The following is a 20,765-nucleotide window of genomic DNA, read 5'->3' as shown; positions in this document are numbered from 1 at the left end:
CACAGCTGATTAGGAAAACGTATCAATTCGACGCCCCCTCAAATGTAACCATGTAATTAACAAAATTGAAATGTTAATTAGATCCATTACTGCTGAAAATGCTTACTTAAATAAGTTTTTTCCAGTTGTCAATGCTTATTTATTACCCACAGTATTCGGTTATCATTTATATTATACAGGTCCCAGCCTCGAAGTTACAAGTAAAAGTGTTACGATTAAAGGATGATGTAGGCTCATCTGATGGTCATCTGAACTACTTTCATTCGCCCTAAATGTTATTCTTAAGTCACATGCATTAAAACGCAATTACGATCGCAATTTAAAGAAGTAGATATTTGATCGTTAATTATTCGAAACTGTCCAAAGTGGACACGTGGGGTTTCTTACTGACGAAACGAGTAATGGTTTGTACTCGTATACATGCTGCCCTGTGTTATTATTGCTAAGTCAGTAATATCCGAAATCCATAAGACGTTCCGGGAAAGGTACTAGAATTAAGAGAATAATGGAGAAGGAAGTGTCAGTAGAAAACATAAGAACGTTTTTGGTAAACAAGCGAAGCCTAACAAGATAAAATTTACATACGAAAATCGCGTGGCATTTTCAAGCATAATTTAAATTTTTGTATGCGAAATTCAACAAGGAAATTCGTACAATTCTACTGTCACATTTACGAATAAAATTTGTGACTGAATATGTTTTCGAGTAACGAAAAAAATTGGATTTCACGGAAGCGTGTTTCCCGAGCCGAGTTCCTATATTTCTTGCTCCTGGCAATAATGATAATTACTATTTGTGCTTATATAGTCAAAGAGCTGGGATTGCAGTAATAATTGTTGGAGAATTGGTGACTCATTCAATATAATTCACGAACTTGAGAGTAACTTACTATATTTATCCATCCAATCATAACCGTATGTGGTAAATAGATTGCAAATCTGATTTTGGCAAATTTTATTCCAAGAAAAAATTACGACATAGTATTCATATTTCCCTCGCAAAGAATTCACGGCCAATCATTTCAACTTTCATTGGAATGGTAAGATATTCTATTACTAGACCGCTCGAATAGTTTTGTTTCCAGGTAACGTGAAAGTTTATAGTGCAATGTGTCGATGCACAACACATTAAGCTGTCATTGTCATGACATGACTCATGAACGTTTCATGGAAATATTAAGAATTGTTACATGCAGGCAAAAGACAGAATGCACTCATTTTATCTATGATTTATTAAAAGACGATCGATTTCAATTGTAAATATACGCATGCTTCGTTCCGCTAGCAAAAACAATACCTATGCTCTAGTTCTGTTTACTGGGGTGACACAAGCCATCTTGAAAAGAGATAGTCCATATAGGTAAACTTTATAGTCATCATCATTAATAAAATTTCAGTAATGATTTTCATCCCACGCGAGTGTTTGAAAATTGAAACAAATTTTGAAAATGGTTTGGTATTTTTGATAATGAAAAGTGGCGTCACGAAAGTCATTGTTTAGTGCATATTACTGGCGAGAATGGTAATACTAATGAGACATTATGCAGACAAATTCTGCACATTATTATAATTATCTTCTCATTAAATGATTTAACAGACGACTGAATTCTCCGTACTAACACAAATGTAATTAAGAAATTGTTATAAGGGTTAGTCAACCTTCTGTAACCAAACCAGCCAATAGAGTCAAAATGGTTAAGATTAACTCATTCATAGAGTAGAGTTCACATTTTATTAGGTATTATAAACTGTTTTCGTAATGTTAATAATAAATAAGTCTTCCATATACTGCGGATTTCAGTGGACACACTGTATGTTTTTTTTTTATATCACTTAATAATGGAATTCTTTTTTGTCTTATCATTTTTAGCGCATTTTCAAAAGGAAAATCAACGCTAGTGTCCCCACCGTGGCTGTCTGTCTTTCTGTCTGACTGTCTATCGGCCCATCTGTACCACTACTAATCCTTTAAGCTTTTTCGTTGTGGTTTCTTTCTTATACGGTGTAGCACAGCCCCGAGACCAGAACGCAACTGATTTTTCGGATTAGTCACTTCCGTCCCGAGTTATTACTAATTCTGAGCGGAGAGAATGCGCTTTCGTAGGTCCCGAGTGACCACGTTTTTAACTTGTTTGAATGTTAACCGAATCTTAATTGTTTTATGAAAGAATTGACGTTTGTAGAGTCAAAAATGTATTTCAAGCTTTTGAAGTTTATTATTATAATATTTGAAGGTATGTATGTAGCTTAGTTAGTGTTGGTAACAAAGTCATTAGGGGCTCTAAGCTAACTTCAAGTCACAAAACTCAATTTTTAACCCTCTGTATTTTTACATATTTGAATTTATCAACTCAATTTTCCCTGAGGTATGTTCTGTACTTGTTCTAAAGTTTTTTGGAAATATTTTCTAAAACACAATCTAATGTTGCTGGCATTAATCGCACAGCTGTTGTTTTTTAAATTGATCGAAAAAGAATTTTTCAAACGATGATTGGTGAATATGTTCTGAACGAACCTAACAGAAATTTTTCCTTTACCTCCATACCATCAGAATAGGATTATTCCTATTCGGCAAGCCGTTAGCATCTCAGAAATACAACATGACATACCACAAGAATTCGATTATTATAAAAAAAATACAGAAATATGTAGGGTGTTTCAATTAGAGTGTTTATCACACTTCCACTATTGCTTTGCAGAGTTATGGTGTGTTTTTTTACGAAAATTACGATCGCGCGCATTTATTTCAAACCTGGATGTAATCCGAACCAGATAAGAAAAATTGTATAGAACATAAGTTGCAGAGGACTTTTCCACAAAAAAAGTATTGCAGACGTCTACACTGGATATACTAGAAATAAATTATATAAGAAATCAAACTACTGGGGCATAGTTTTTTATACAAGAGCTTTGGCACTTATAAAACCATTAAAGCGAGTTAAAGCATTGTGATTTATGTATACAACAAATACCAAAAATCATAGGACTGCCATTATCAGTGAACGATTAACATCAATACTCAGTTATTTGCTGATTATGACAGCTTTTAAAACGTGCTGTGTTTCATTCAGAAAATTCGCGGATAATTCCCATCCCCACTGAACACTTCGCCCAAAGATTTCGTCGCGGCGTGGGAAAGTCTATTCCGTACAATTCACACCACACCCGTCCATTATATACCTACTCCGGGATAAATCGCACCATAAAATTTAGTTCTCGGAGAATTCGTATTAAGTAGGTACACTTGCCTTTAACAAAATAGTAACGTTTTTTCCACGCAAACGAACATAAAATTAATTAACACACTTATTTTCGTTCAGTTGAGTGTTTCTCTTAAATTTCATTATGTATGTAATTTTTTTCACTACTAGCGTCTGATGGCGTGATTATTAACCTTTTTTCCACTTGTAAAGAAGGCTTTCTCGGCATTTGTTCCAAGTGGTTAATAATGTGGACATTATTAACTAGTAGTCAATAATGAGAACTGTCACGCTGTCACTTTTAGAAAACACGGATTTATGGCTCAGTGGTAAGAGCATTGGGTTATAAATCCGAAGGTCGGGTGTTCGAACCTGGGTTGAGGTGAATTTTTCATCTGTGGCGGAGATGGATATTACCTTAGGCCAGTTCCGAGCATTCTACCGGCTACTCCGAATTAGGTTTTCCTGCAGTTTTCCTAATTCGTAAGGTAAATACCGGAGTAGTATAGACCATCTTAAAACCTTCTGCAGAGGCACCTCTAAATAGCATTATGCGGGTCACTCTGTAATTGGGCGCATGCCTGTTGAGGGCCCAAAACAAGAGAGGTATAATAAATAAAATAAAATAAAAATAAATAAAACACAACCCGAAATTTCGCTCAATAAACGTTTAGACAAATTCTCTAAAATGAATAATTGCCACCATCCGCCATTTCCAGAGAAATTACATACCTAAAATTATCACATTTTGAAAAAATTCGAACGAAATTACTCTTTGAAAATATTTCAATGGCAGAACAAAATATGGCCTGTTTGACTTGTACTTCTACGCACTTGATTGACATGTTAAATTAATAAACAAAAAATGTTGTCCAACCGTTCACTTTCTTATCAATATAATATGTTAATTTAGAGTTTAGTTTAGAGACTTCAAGTGCTAGTAGTGAAAAAAAAAATAGTATATATACCACGGTAGAGAAGTCTATTATTGCCTTCGCACCTTACACCCTTCGGCGCAAGCGCCTCGAGATGTAATCTTGGTGCTCAGGCAATAATACTGTACTTCTCTACCTTGATATATAATGTACTATTTTTCATTACTAGCGTCTGATGACATGATTATTAACCTTTTTTCCACTTGTAAAGTAGGCTTTCTCGGCAGTTGTTCAAAGTGGTTAATAATGTGGACATTATTAACTAGTAGTCAATAATGAGAACTGTCACTTTTAGAAAACACAACCCGAAATTTCGCTCAATAAACGTTTAGACAAGTTCTCTAAAATGAATAAATGCCACCATCCGCCATTTCCAGAGAAATTACATACCTAAAATTATCACATTTTGAAAAAATTCGAACGAAATTACTCTTTGAAAATATCTCAATGACAGAATAAAATACGACCTGTTTGACTTTTACTTCTATACGCACTTGATTGACATGTTAAATTAATAAACAAAAAAATCTGTCCAACCGTTCACTTTCTTATCAATATAATATGTTAATTTAGAGGACTTCAAGTGCTAGTAGTGAAAAAAATAGTATATACCACGGTAGAGAGGTCTCTTATTGCCTTCGCACCTTACACCCCTCGGCGCAAGCGCCTCGAGATGTAATCTTGGTGCTCAGGCAATAATACTGTACTTCTCTACCTTGATATATAATGTACTATTTTTCATTACTAGCGTCTGATGACATGATTATTAACCTTTTTTCCACTTGTAAAGTAGGCTTTCTCGGCAGTTGTTCAAAGTGGTTAATAATGTGGACGTTATTAGCTAGTAGTCAATAATGAGAACATAACCCGAAATTTCGCTCAATAAATGTTTAGACAAGTTCTCTAAAATGAATAATTGCCACCATCCGCAATTTCCAGAGAAATTACATACCTAAAATTATCACATTTTGAAAAAATTCGAACGAAATTACTCTTTGAAAATATCTCAATGACAGAATAAAATACGACCTGTTTGACTTTTACTTCTACTAGTAGTCAATAATGAGAACATAACCCGAAATTTCGCTCAATAAATGTTTAGACAAGTTCTCTAAAATGAATAATTGCCACCATCCGCAATTTCCAGAGAAATTACATACCTAAAATTATCACATTTTGAAAAAATTCGAACGAAATTACTCTTTGAAAATATCTCAATGACAGAATAAAATACGACCTGTTTGACTTTTACTTCTATACGCACTTGATTGACATGTTAAATTAATAAACAAAAAAATCTGTCCAACCGTTCACTTTCTTATCAATATAATATGTTAATTTAGAGTACTTCAAGTGCTAGTAGTGAAAAAAAAAATAGTATATATACCACGGTAGAGAAGTCTATTATTGCCTTCGCACCTTACACCCCTCGGCGCAAGCGCCTGGAGATGTAATCTTGGTGCTCAGGCAATTAACAGGGGTGGATGGGCCCGGCGTGGCGGGATACCGCGAACTTTCCCGGTGGGCTGGTGGGATCCATGAGCGCTTTGCGGCTGGCATCATCACTCAAATGAAAACACAAAACAGAGATAGAGCCAGGCTACGCCGCCACTTGCAAGGAATTAATTTAATTAATACTCGAAGGTGACGATGCAAATAAAAAATTATCAAAGTCCTCGTGTCCATCAATAAGATCTTGTTGTATAGGCTACCACATTCCCTTTGTCGTTACCCACCACCGACCTCCCGTTCACCCGCAATTCGTATTTTGGTGGATTTTGCTAAAAACCCTCCGCAGAATAGTACTCAATTTTAGGGGCACTTCTCATAACTCCAGCCTCTATTGGTGACACGAGAAAGAGAGACCGCGATTCGAGCACTTAAGAAACTTTTAGGTGCGCACAATCGGACCAAAACTGTAGAAGAAGAAGTAAAAATCACCACGTTAGTACAACACGCTTCGGGATGGCTCCCAGATGTTGCCAACCGCATCATGTAGTAGCTTGTTAATTACACGACGCCGGTAGCACTCCTTGTCTTCCTCCAAGCGTTTTTTTACAGACCCGCATTTGCTGCCACCCAGCTAGCCAGCCGGCTCAAGTAAGATTGATTAAAAGCTACCTTGGACAAAAATTTGCAAATTTGCGCTAAAAATGAAATAACTAATAAGGATATTTCAATGAGTAAATTGGAAGAAAATTGAGAATTTCTATGTTCAGACTCTTAATAAAGCCATTGAATCGATTAAAGGTAGATTTTCACAAAGTATACAGATTTCTGTATGGATCTTTCCTTTTAGCCCAGTAAATAAAGGCCTAAAATTACCATTTGTCGCAACTAATTAGTGGAAAGCTGGATTTTTTATATGTGATACTACCTTAAGAGACAAGTATTTTCCCAAAAATCCCCGCCTCTTCTCTTTGAGCTTTCCCCCCAGCTCCCTCAAAGGTAGAAAAAACAGAGTTTTCATATATTGACTGCAGAATGCTTAGTATTTATAACAGAGTGACAGCCTCTTTGTTGCTTGATGAGAATTCCTCTCGTGTGATGAACTCAGAAAATGGCGAAAAGTTTATTCTTGAGTTGTGTTTATCTTAAAATTCAATTTTGGATAGGAAATAGGTAAACCCAGGGGTAAACCTAATCCAACGGAATGGAGTTGGAAATACGCTGGAAATACGTGAGAGAAAATTGAATGACAAAAAAGGCTTTAAGGCCTGTTCCTAACACAGAGCCATTTGCCCCTAATGACTTACTGTATCTAATCTCATGCTCTTGCAAAAAACCATGCGGAGATTACTGCAAATTCAGAAAATCTGGAGTTAACTGTTCTGCAATGTGAGAGAATTGCAACGGACTGTCGTGTCTTAACTCTCCAAACCTTGATGAAGATGCAGACGACTTAGCTACCTTGTAAAAGGTAAAGGTGTCCTTGGTGAGCAATCAAACATTTGTAAATATTGTAAATAGAAGAATATGTAACTACGAGTATAATCTCTCTGTAAATAAAACCGTACAAATGTTCATTTGAGTGGGGTGGGTGGGTGGTCCGTGATGCCAATCAGACAAATAAATAAAAAAAACAATCGAAGTGAGATGGTGGCTTTAAGATGTAATATAATGTAGGAGCTTAAGTGGATTTTTAAATGATAACGTGTGGCGGGAGCGTTCGGGCTGCACGCACGCGCCCTCTTAAGCGGTGCTCTGTTGTACGCCAGTACAATCATAAGACTGATGTACCTACTATATATTTTTAAAGCTTAAAAGGTGTGCTACATGTGCTATATATTACATTTTTACTTAATCTTACAATTACAAAGTTGCAGAGCAAAAACAAAAGTGTTTTCTAAAAATTTCATTTTTTTTCACATTTTACTGGTATATCTGAAAAACCAAAGGTTAAATAAAAATGTTTTTAAAACAAATACTGTAGAGCATCTATTTAGGAACAATTAAAAAAAATTATCACTCTGGCATGAATAATAAGCATTCTACAATCAGTATATGAAAACTCTGTTTTTTCTACCTTTGAGGGGGGCTGGGGAGAAAAGCTCAAAGGGGAGAGGAGGGGCCTTTTGGGGAAATACATGTCTCATAAGGTTGTATCACATATAAAAAATCCAGCTTTCCACTAATTAGTTGCGACAAAAAAGTTTTATTGACTGGCCTATTTTTAAATTCACATAATTTCCCTGATATTAAAAATGAAGTATTGCCTAATAATCTACTGGAAAAACGTTGGAAAAAATGCCAGACCTGTTCGATTACGAGAAGAAATTTTAAGATCCTGTGTGGGGCCACCACAATTGAGATTTCTTGAAACAAAAATGTATAAAAATTGTCAACCTTCTATCACATTGCTTCCGAAAGATGCAGATAAAAAACAAAGTGTAGATGATTTCTCTAAAAATGCCGTTTGTGGTAGTTGTCAAAACTGTTTTAGATGCCGTTATAGTGTGATTACCAGTAGAATTTATATCAAGAAACATTATAGCGAATATTCCAGAAATTCCGAAGCGCCATGAAAGAAGAAGAATCGGCTATAAATTGCGAAGACAGATGTGACGCAATCTTTCCGGGAAATACGACGTGTTTGTTAGAGAACATTCTAGAATACTCGGGAGCCTTCCAGAAAGAACGGCGTATGCTATACCGGGTGGTGCCTAGCGCGACGCAGCATAGGGATTTCAATGGTAATTTCTTTATAGTCAATTACTAGCTCCCCTAATTATATTAGAGCAAAAGTCTAAATACGATTTTTTTAGAGAAAAAAATACTGCATCTGTTCATACTATTACTTATAATTTTCCGTTTTTCAAAACCGTAGAAATCGACAAATTAAAAAGGTTCATTTTACAATAAATCAAATATGCCTTGGAATTTCCTAAAAAAACCGCGATCACGTTTCATTATTTGCCTTTGACGTATATTAAATTTATACTTGTTTATAAATTAGTTAAAGAACTGCAAGAGCAATAACGTTCAAAATGTCCGTCAAAACCATCAGGAAAACGACAATACATTCAACGTTTTGGCTGCAGTAGCGGAAAAATCCAATATAAGTTTAAGAACAAACTTCAAATCAGTTTTTTTTCTTCGTTTATGCAGGTACTCTGGTTCGAAAAATGATAAACAAATAGTATCTGATGCAGATGCAGCATACATTCTCTAAAAAAAAACATTACCCTAAGATGCCGTTTATTGCGTCGGTTAGTTGAAACAGAATTAAATATGAAAATCGCTCAACGTCAAACAACGATAATTTAGATGCGATGCGCTTCTAGTTTGTTGAAAGATTCCAAAGCACCACTGATTTATAAAAATGTTAATTTTTCATTTTGTCGTGAAAAATGGAAAATTATAAGTAATAGTATGAACAGATGCAGTATTTTTTTCTCTAAAAAAACGTATTTAGACTTTTGCTCTAAAATAATTTGGGGAGCTAGTAATTGACTATAAAGAAATTACCATGGAAATCCCTATGCTGCGTTGCGCTAGGCACCACCCTGTATAAGCAAATCGAATTGCGTTTCAATCGTCAACTACGTTTCGGGCAACAATCTGCACCCTCGCGATTAAAACACACACTTTAGTCCCTTGGTATATAATATACTATTTATTCTAGTCGGTGCATGCTTTTAAAATAGTTTTTAAATCAAATAAGAACATTTTTCATTCAATTTTTTTCAATTCAACCACTTTACGTCTTAAAGCCAACATTAAATTGGAAACGGCTTCCTACGTACAAGTAATGTAAATCTCTGTGCAAAAAACAATCAAAACTAAAAAAAAGTTGTAAATTATTACACAAATCATCCCTCACTTTTTTACCAACATCGTTTAATGTTTAAAACTCATTATCATGTTAACCCCAGAAGCATTATTCTATAACATATACGACTACAAGTAACACTATCAACTTGTCTGTCAAGTCTTGTCTACCAACCCCATACCAAAACGCGTATCCAAGCCAGGTGTAATCGAGTATCCATTCTACTATTCCATGTGAGTTGCATCCACGTAGGCATTAAATTAATCCACTACTGAATATCAAAAAATTACGTCACCGACAATAATGTGCTACGATATTAAAATTTTTAATTTTGCAGGAAATTCAAACTAATTGATCATTTATGAACACCAGGTATTATGTTTTTAAAAAAAGTACTATATGTTATTTGCCTATTTGCATAATTAAATAGAGACATGACCTTTTACTTGAAATAAAGTAGTTTTATAATTTAATTCTCGTTGATCTAAATAAAGTACCCTGAAGTATCTTTCAACTGTCAAATAGGAAGAAGCGTTGATCGTCTTGTTGTTTGGTAAGTACCAAGTAGCTGGATATTGTGAAAGCGCTGTTTCAGAAAAAAAGTGTACCCCATTTCTAGAAAACAAATAATTATACTCCACTACAAAAAAATATCTTGTAACAAGATCTACCATAAAACGTAACATTTCTGATATTTGCAACAACAAGAATGAACATTAAAATTAATTTAATATATCCAAAACGACGGAAGCAGGTTTCTAATAATTAATCTTCCTCGTTGAGAGAGTGGCCTAGGCGCGTTAGAAGCAATTGCCAATACCTACCAGATTTCGTATACAGTAGTTTTAAATTACGTAACATGATTGAAATCGTACCTAAACTGGCGTAACATTTGAATTCTTTAACACCCACAATAGAGCTTCCCCATCATATCGATCTTTATCGACAGCGCGTTCGAGTCAAAATTGACGATTAGTTTAATAGTTTATGACCATCATTCCTCAATAATTGTAGTTGGCACACCCACTACTAGATTAATAAGACCTGTTAATTTCACGTATTACTATCGAGTGGCATTCGGTCGACATCCGTAATATCGAGGTTACTGTTATGCAGAATAAGTCTTCCGACCTTCTCGATCATTACAAATCAAGATTACAATGTCAATGAAACTAGTCATCATCTTCATTTTTTTGCCACCGTCAATTGCGTATTATTTGCACTTTGTTACATTACAACCAATTTCACCAGATGATTTCTTAAATTTTAAATAGCCCAGACCAATTATTAAAATTAATTAACTTCTTTAGAAAAGGTTATTCTATAAAGACTGAGCAAGTGGATCAAGATCACAGCGTTGGTCTCTGAAAGTATAAAAGGCCAGTATGTCATACGACTGAGCGATAGAGGGAACCAAAATAATAATTTTTTTTCAAAAAATGAAGGTTTAAAACTTATCGTTTGAGTGCTACACCCCTAAAACTTGTGTTATTCCTTTATTATTTTTTAACTACACATAGGATGGAATTAACGGATTTTCTTAGATGTATGAGTATGATCTTCTGACTTTCCAAAAATCTTCTACTGCAAAATGGCGCGCAGTAGTGCGAACAAAATTCTCATCTTGAAAGAAGCTGGTATCTAGGTATCTTTCAACTTGAAAGCAGCGAAACCAAACTTGGTTTTTACACAAATCTGCTGTGATACTTGTCAGGGCAATGAAAAAATGTAATACTTCACTGTAGTATACAATGAACCACCGGATACACGTAACAACTCAAGAGATGTGCATTTAGTTTACCCGGTGGCGCAGTGGTTGCGTTGTCGACTGATATTCGGGAGGTTGAGGGTTCAAATCCCTCTGCCGACTGCTCTGTCTGGAGTTTTGTCAGAGGGTTTTCCTCAAACTTACGTAGCTTCCCATTATATTGAAATCTACGAGGCGAATACTGGAGCAATACTCTTCCCTCTCAGTACCCTAACTCTCTTCCCATCCTTACATTCCACTTCCCTGGGCGAGGAGGGTCAAGAAATCCTGAGCAGCCCGCCTCCGGTATCCCTCGGGATGTCGAAGGAATGAATCACGTAGACCTTTTCCTTTTACCCATATTTTATTTGCGCATGCGGGACCACAACATTAAGGATTCAACAATTTCATTCCTAAATACACAGGGTGTTCCCACAAATTTCATGAAATAGTGTGGTTGGGCCATGAATTCTTTTTTAATTTTTTTTTGAATATTCGCCGTACTGTTAAAAACACTTAAACAAAATGTAATCAATGATTTTGTTATCCAAATGCATTTACTTTTCGCACACACAAATCCGATTTTATACAGAAAGCTAGCTTTTGCTCGCGACTTCGTACTGTTGCCAGAAACGAAGTTGAGGGTGACAAGCACCCGAGGGATTAGGACGCACTTTATTAGTCCTATAGTATATACGCTGTTTTTTGTGCTCCGATAATCAGTGTCAAAGTATAAATTTGAAAAAAACAACTTTGATTGATTGTAGAATCCAGATGCCTTGTCATGTTACAAATACGAAAGTACCTATTCCAAAGTTAGTGGAATTTTTACATGTTGTTTGGAGGTACATGTCTATCCCTTAGTCCCTAGTTATAGACCCAAACACCGATTTTCGGCCTTTTTTACATTTCAAGAAGCCTTGCCTATCTTTCATCAACTGTCTTTCGTTATTATTGGGGGTATAAATTTGTTTGCTAGGTAAATTTAATTCCCTACAACTTTGTAATGCACTATGATACAAAAAATATTCTTAGTTTATGAGATATAAATGGAAAACCCCCTCCAAATTTACACACGGTCCTCGAAATCGAAAACTTAGGAAAGACATCCTGGTGTACCCCCAAACAACCCGTAAAAATTCTATTAACTTTGGAATACTTTCCAGATAAAATATGATATCGACTTGACTCGATTTAATTAAAAGATTCTTGTATTGTACAAAACTGCCGAAAAGAAATTATAATTCGAAGTGCCGATGCTGTTATGAAGGATGATTGCGTTCCAAATCCAAAAAGATATCTGGAAAGGCTATAACAACTATAACATATGATGCAAGAACGAAAATGTACATTTGAAGGTAACCGTTAATAAATTATTAAATTGTGTTTGACATTTCAATGTGTACTGCCACTTTTCCCACCTTATCGCAATTCAATCCCTCCGGGAGAATGAGTCACACTCGACTCCCTTAAATGGAAGACAAAACCACGGAATACACAAATTCAATAATTTCGCAACTTTATTTAATACTGGCTCAAATGCTCGATCCCACAATCAACATTTTCCAGCTTCCAAATATAAATTACATTGGGTACATGGACTGTTAAGCAGTAAGTGCTTTATCTTTTGGCCAGTAAAAAATCCGATACAACTGAATACCGAACGATCTTCACGATCTTCACACATTAATCATTTCTACAATATACCTTAAGAGGTTGATTCTATCCCATCAGATCAGCATAGCTTGTAAAACAAATTTTTTGAATCGGCATTAGTTTTACTTTTATTCGAGGTGCCTACATACAAAACTTCGTTTAAATACCTTAATAAATAAAAAACCAACTGCGTATGCACATAACAAATTTTTCGATTCGGCATTTGTTTTACCTTTATTCGAGGTGCCTACATAAAAATAAAGCAAATTTTAAAAAACGACTGCGCATGCGCAAAACAAATTTTTTGATTCGGGAATAGTTTTACTTTTATTTGAGGTGTCTATACATACAAGTTTCATTGAAATATCTTAACAAATAAAAAAATTAGGATTGCGTAGGTAAATACAAAAGTTGAAATGTGCATGCGCAATATTTTTTTTTAATTTGCATAGTTGCCTGAGGTTTAAGGGATATTTACTAATACAGAAAACCGGACATTCATATGTTCTTTGTAACAAGAGTTATAAAAGACACCCTTTTTGGAGGTTTGGGCAGTTTTTGGGCTGTAACTTTTCGGCCCGTTGGTCTGCGTAGCCAAAAAAACAATATCGACCTTCCTTATATCCTGAAGAAAATGTGTATCAATTTTCTAAGCGATCGGACATTTCTACACAAAGTTATCGTGCACACGGACAGACAGACGGACAGAAGACGGACAACCAGACGGGCAGGCAGACGGACAGCCGGACCGACAGACGGGCGGACAGACAGACAAAGGGGCGAACGGACATACGGACGGACAGATGAACGGACAGACGGACGGACAGACGGGCGAACAGACGGGCAGACGGACAGGAGGGCAGACAGACGGACAGACAGGCGAGCAGACAGACGGACATACAGACGGACTAGATTTATACATGTGATTGATTTATTTTCACAAACAATTTTTTGTTTGATAGTGCCTACCAGGGACGCATCCTCACGACAGTTGACTAAATCCTGGGAGAGGAGGCGACGCCAGGCATATGTCAAAGTTTCAAGTTTCAACAAATAAATCGCTCAGCTTACCCAAATTACAATGAGACTAGAAAATTACTGGGTTCATAAACACACGCGACAATATTTTTAAAAACAATTACAATCACTTAAATTTGACATTAAACTAACTTTCCCAATAATACTACCAACACAACGAACAGAAATAGAATTAAATCGAACTTTCTTTTTTTTAATTAGACGCTAGCGTGTTAATTTTTTGTTCTGATGATATCTTTAGTGCACTTATTTCTAAAAACGGTGTAGGTCGACTTTTAATTGTATTGTGAAAACTTGACTAACACAAAATGGATACCGGTAAATAAAACAGACACTTTATTTAGTTTACACCCGACGACGACAACGACGCATAGCTCTCGGTATTCAAAACGTCAAATTACAATGTTTGAACTGAATAATTTAAATAACTTTCCTGCTGTAAAAAAAGATCAGGAATTTCAATTGTTGTCAAGACGTCCACTGTGGACATCCGCTGAGAGTGAAGTCCCCCCTTCGCTTCTATGTGCAGCTTTTACAAACAAGGGTTAGCATGAACCACCTCCATTTTCCTTTTTAAAGACGCAAACAAAACAAACCATCCGTAGCAGTGGTAAGTCCTTCTCAATTTCGCTCTAATAAACTATTATACGTGGTACACTGAAATGATACCTACCTACATTAGGAACTTTTTCCTTTGTAATCATGTAAGAACGGCACATCTTTAATGCTTAAGGATAAGGCTGGATAACTTTATTGACATAAAGGATAATAGAATTTTCTCCTTTCGAAGAACCAGTCCCGTAGTCCATTTGATTCAATAACATTAGCTGCTCACTACATTCCTTCCGGCATTAGCAATTTCGAAAGACGAACACAATTTTTTCGATACAGCTCAACTTAACGAAAGAATTTATCTTAAAATCTCTAAGATTTTCAGTTTATTGCCCCTATAAGCATGAACATCTATTTAAAAGGAAACGACCCTAATGAAAAATTAAAGATGACACAGTAGAACAATGTCAAAGGTTATGAAACAGGGAGACGTAATCAGTTTTAGTTATTATCCGCCATCTTCGTGTTGTATCAAGATGATCTACTTACGAGCACTTAAAGGATAACTATGTGGGGGTTTTTAAAGGATTCTGCTTATCAGCATAAAATTGAGTAAAAAATACCGCTTCCAGGAAAGTTTTTATCATAAATGTGATGCAAAACTTTAGATTTCCTTCCTAAAAAGAAAACATAAAGCAACAGATAGTTGCCTTTCATAATGCCTTATGGAATATGGATGTAAACGACTTTTCCACCCTGAACACTCGTAACAGTATGTCTAAACAACCTTAATGTTCTGGTATGCGTATCCATTAATGTGTGCAGATTATTTAAAGGTAAAGATTTAACTTACAAAGATTATCGTCACATTTCAAAGGCAAATTGCATATCTGTCGAAAGTAACAAGAAGGCGCATGCAATAATAGTGAGATATATGCATGCTTTTATTCACGTGCACGTACCTAGTAGGTAAAACAAAAGATTGTTGGAAACGCCGGAAAAGCCTCAACATTGAGCGTAAAACACTAAATAAACAGTTATGCTGCAAAATAATAAAACGAACGCATTTCAATAAAAATTCCATTCATTATACAAAATGAGAATATTATAGCGGTTTTTAATATTTATGCCGAGGGCGACAGAACCCGAGGGCCTCCGGCCCGAGGGATTGTAAGTCGCCCAAGGGTTAAATATTGAATAATGCCTGAGGTGCATACAACATTTTATTTTTCATCGTTCCAAAGAATGCATTCCCTATATACAAATGTCATGATTATTGTTTGCCCACCATTAAAGTGCTTCATACGATTCAAGTAGCATCTTTTTTTTATTACATTATATAACTCTCAATCAATCAATTTGACAGGCCGTTTGAGGGCATAATGAGATGACAATCCATTATGCCCTCTCATTATGCCCTTGGGCGTAATAGACTGCTTTATATATCACATATGACAGATATAATTGACATATAATAGGCAAATGAAAAATAATAGTTATTTATGTATCAAGGGCATTAAGGCGATATTTATGCCGAGGGCGACAGAGCCCGAGTAATGCCTGAGGTGCATACAACATTTTATTTTTCATCGTTTCAAATAATGCATTTCCAATATACAAATGTAATGATTATTGTTAGTGCTTCATACGAATCAAGTAGCATCTTTTTTTATGACATAACTCCATCAATATATTTGACAGGCAGTTTGAGGGCATAATGAGAGGGCATAATGGATTGTCATCTCATTATACCCTCTCTTATGCCCTCGGGCGTCATAGACTGCTTTATATATCTCATATGACAGATACCTACGGCACCGCAGTTATTTTGAAATCCGTATTGAGATAAGGCTGATTTGGTTTCAGTGTGATTCTGCTTTGTAAATAACTTCCTGTATCTATGTTATTCTGTCCCTGATATGTGCTCGTCTTCTGGGAACTTGAAAAGGGGATAAACTAAAGATGGGACGGTACAAACGCTAATCTCAGTTTTCGGCTTGATCACGGTCAAAAAATAAGTTGGTATTAGACCGTGGACCGTAATATTTGAAATAAGTGTATTTGATCAGTTATGCTAAGTCGTATTAAACCAAATAATTTGTGTTTTGATAATGAGAATTGGAAGAAAATGAAGGGATATTATCACATGACAATTAAACAAGTTAAAAAGTCCTTATGCAAACATAAATGACGAGAGCTTATTTTCCTCCTAATAGTTAATGATGTCCCATTCTCTTGATCAAACGCTTTTAAATGCTTTCGTAAATTAGAAATTTCATTGAATACCTTCATAAATAAAACATACAGCATGCGTAAACAGTAATTTTGAAACCGGTATTCGTTTTACTTTTATTCAAAGTGCCTACTTATGATATTTCATTTAACTACTTTTATAAATAATAAAGTTGCCATTGTGCATGTGCAAAACCAAATTTTAAGACTGGTGTTAGATTTGCTTGTATTCCAAGTGCCTATGTATTAAATTTTATTTAAATGCTTCAGTAAATAAGGAAGTTGGCATTGCGCATGCACAAAACCAAATTTTGCATTTATGCCAAATGCCTATGTATTAAATTTCATTTAAATGCCTTCGTAAATAAGAAAGTTGGCATTGCGCATGCGTTAATCCAAATTGTTGACTCTGCGCATGCACAAAACCAAAACATATCTATATGCACGCAATCTTTGGACCAAGCCATTTCAAATGAGCCCTATATCGCCCAAATCGGTTCAGTGGTGTAGAAGGAGTACGTGTGACGGACGGACGGACGACAAAGTGCAGCCAATAGCGATTTTTCACTTTGAGGAAAATACGCTAACAAAGTTAGGATAGTTGCGTGTATGGGTTTACATTAAATTTCAAATTGATTGGTATATGTTATCGGCCAAGGACACACATTAGATTTGCGCCATCCAAACATATTAGTTATTATTATGAAAATATGCACCAATCAACCAAGACTGAATATTTAGTCAGCCCACCACTTTTTAAAAATTTTTTATGGCTTAACCGTAATGGCGCTCGCTTTAATTCAAGTGGCGCAAAATTTGTCACGGCTTAACCGTAATTTTATTCAATTTACGATAATGGCGCAAGAGTTATTATCGGTGGCGCATATGAGCGCATAACAAGCGCATTCATTTTAAAATAATACGACTATCAAATCTAACAGTGGGGGGGGGGGGTCAAGTTAACTGATCCATAAAAATTGTTTATTTCTTTGGAGTCAAGAGACGACCAAATGTTTTTGCGTGTGCATTTCAATGGTTTTTTTATTCATTGTCCACACCAGAAAGTCCGGTTTTTGTATCGGGTTCTGGTTTTAGCGAGGGTCTAGTATTGCCAAAGAGTAACCCTTTGGTATTACCAAAGAGATGGGTACTCTTTGGTATTACATTTCTTACGTTGCATCCAGATGGCAAGTACGCGTGGAAACTTTTAATTGAAGTGGGTTTTGGAAAACAGTTGTGATTTGTGGCCCAAGGAGCACTAGCCAATAGAAAATTTATACATAAGCATTTTTAAGTTAATTAGCCATTGTAGGTGCGAAAAATTCTCAGTACCTAATTAAAAGAGGGGATGATTTAGAGTTGAAAAACATGAGAGAGCGCAAGCCATTGTTATTAAAGCGGGCACAAACATTTTCGGTTTCTAGTTTAGTTTGACAGTTGGACGCTAGGATTATACAGGGAATTTTTCTTAAATGTATACATATGGGCTATACAGAGTGGTGCCTAGCGCGACGCAAAAGTCTAAATACCTTTTTTAGAAAAAAAAAAGACTGCATCTGTTCATATTATTATAATTATAGGTTTCCGTTTTTCAAAACCGTAGAAATCGACAAAATAAAAAGGTTCATTTTTCAATAAATCAGATATGCCTTAGAATTACCTAAAAAACAGCGATCACGTTTCATTACTTGCGTTTGACGTATATTAAATTTATACTTGTTTATAAATTAGTTCATCATAATAGTATATTAAGATACAAGCGTATAATCAAGTCTTTAAAGCACGCGCAACGAGTTTAAGGGCACGACGCAAAGCGGAGTGCCTTTAACGTTGCAAGTGCTTTAAAGACCAATTATACACGTGTATCTTATAGTATTTTTTATTATACCTGGAGTATAATTTAAAAATAGGAAATTCAATGAAGTCATATTGACGTTATACTCGAATACATGTCTAATTAAGTGGGCTGGGTGTTCGTAATTTCACGATTGCCATGGAAATGTCACTTGACGTTTGCTTATAAAAATCGTCGTCTTTGTGAATAAAACGATTTTCGTTGAAAAAGATAATACACCGTCCATTAAATCGCTTATTGTAAAATCTAAACAAACGTTGGTAGGTGTAAAATCTCAATCCAGTAAAGCCTATTATCAAGCATATGAAAAGTTGTTTCCAAGGATGAATAGGAAGTTACTTACGAATAAAGTCTTAAATGCATCGATAATGCTGGCATATATGAAGGAAATGTCAAAGGTATTTAAATCTTCTATCTTTTGGTGCATTCATTCAAAACTTCACTTATTGCTGGGACTAAAAAGTGGAACAGATTTGGAAGCATTACGCGCGTTTGTAAAAGCTTCAACCAAAAGATAGGTACAAGCCAAAGAAATATTCTGCATTTACAGAAAGCGACTTAGGAAGATTTTTTATTTCACCCAGATGACAGTTTCAAAAGTCATGCTTGAAGTATCGTTACTTAGCAACTTTAAAGCACGTGTGTTTTAAAGGCCTTTTTTCGCACGCATTTGAGTGTTTACAACGGAGATTGTGATTCAGGTATAATAAAAATTGTTTATCATGTACATATTTATCTGAAAAGAAAGTGGAAATGTTAAAGCTGTTTTATGACCGCCAAGTAACGTCTTTATTTAGTGTGAAGTACCCCAATCGGCCGATTCCAAGCAGTACTATAGTAGATAATTGTGCGCAAGGACAAAAACAGCCACAATGTTAAATAACTGCAAGTGCAATAACGTTCAATATGTCCGTCAAAACCATCAAGAAAACGACAATACTCAACGTGTTGACTGCAGTAACGGAAAATCCGAATATAAGAAGTTTAAGAACAATTCTTCCTCAAATCCATTTCTTTTTGTTTGATTATGACCCTAACATCTGTAACATCTGCAACGTCTGTAACATCTGTAACATCTGTAAAAATCTGTAACATCTGTAATCACTGTAACATCTGTAATCATTGTAACATCTGTAACATCCGTAACATCGGTAACATCTAAAACATCCGTAACATTCGTAACATCCGTAACGTACGTAACTTCCTTAACCTCCGTAACATTCGCAACATCCACAACATCCGTAACATCCACAACATCTGTAAGATCTGTAGCATCTGTAGCATCTGTAAATTCTAAAAACATGTATAAACTAATATTCCTGTGGTGACGTCATATAATATTGTGATCGATGGTCGAGGTCGGCGGGTCGATCTCGGAAGCCTCGGGTATAATATCCCCTCCCCCCCCTATAAACGGAAAGTAACATAACTCTTAGCTTGCAATTAAGGAAGCGGTAGAAAAAAATAATCGCTAAAAGCCAATTGCAATGAATACGGTGCGGCAACTTAATGCAAAAGCAAAAATGAAACGGTACGGATGCAAAGAAAATGCAAAAGGCAAATAGATTTAAATACGAACAAAACACCAAAAGCAAAAGCTGATTATTCAAATACGGTACGTTGGGAAAAGTAAATTTACGGCAAAACTCAACATGTCGGTTCTTACAAAACGTAGAAGTAAGAGAGTAGTGAAGAGGCAAAAGTAAAGATCGATGATTTAAATACAGTATGGTTCACAATTTCCGTATTAACGGAACAAAACAAAAGATGCAAATTAATAGTGCGTTTTCTGTTTATCTAAACATCCATTTCGGGTAGGGACAACTGGAATCACATCTTGTACGCTTATACCTTCGATACGTTCAAAATTGAAACTGTTTTAAATTAAACACGTTTTTCCCCGACATCGGAAAAATATGGGCAAAGTGTCAGATTTCAAGATTTTTAAGAGCGCGAACAGGTGTAATCTGGATTTAATCAGCGGTTGTCATCTGTAAACCATTCAAGTAATAATTACGGTTAATTATATAGTTACTTATCTAAATAGTGAAATCCCCAAATTCGGCAGTCCAGCAATGCCCTTTTGTTCCTTTATGTTTGGAGTCAAGAACGCTGGAATGTTTTCGTTACCAGTGTTACTTGCAGGATATTGTAAAGCAGTCCTGTTCAAGTTGGCTGCCCACTTCAGCTTCAGCAGCTACCAGGCAGAACATTAATTGAGAACTTACCATCAGGTATAGCAGTGGCTAAATGAAAAGAAGTTTGGCGAACAGCTAAGA

The 20,765-nt window shown here is 35.6% G+C and overlaps 1 protein-coding gene across 1 annotated transcript in view; it reads right to left on the bottom strand.

The window, feature by feature from the left end:
• The window catches only part of LOC116166666 (ionotropic receptor 25a-like), a 266,463-nt gene that overhangs the window by 111,241 nt on the left and 134,457 nt on the right, over nucleotides 1-20,765 (bottom strand). The window lies entirely within an intron of this gene.

The sequence above is a fragment of the Photinus pyralis genome, unplaced genomic scaffold, assembly GCF_008802855.1.
Source record: "Photinus pyralis isolate 1611_PpyrPB1 unplaced genomic scaffold, Ppyr1.3 Ppyr1.4_LG3b, whole genome shotgun sequence".
NCBI lineage: Eukaryota > Metazoa > Arthropoda > Insecta > Coleoptera > Lampyridae > Photinus > Photinus pyralis.
Note: the sequence above shows the minus strand (reverse complement) of the source record. Positions and strands in the feature narration are given on the sequence as shown.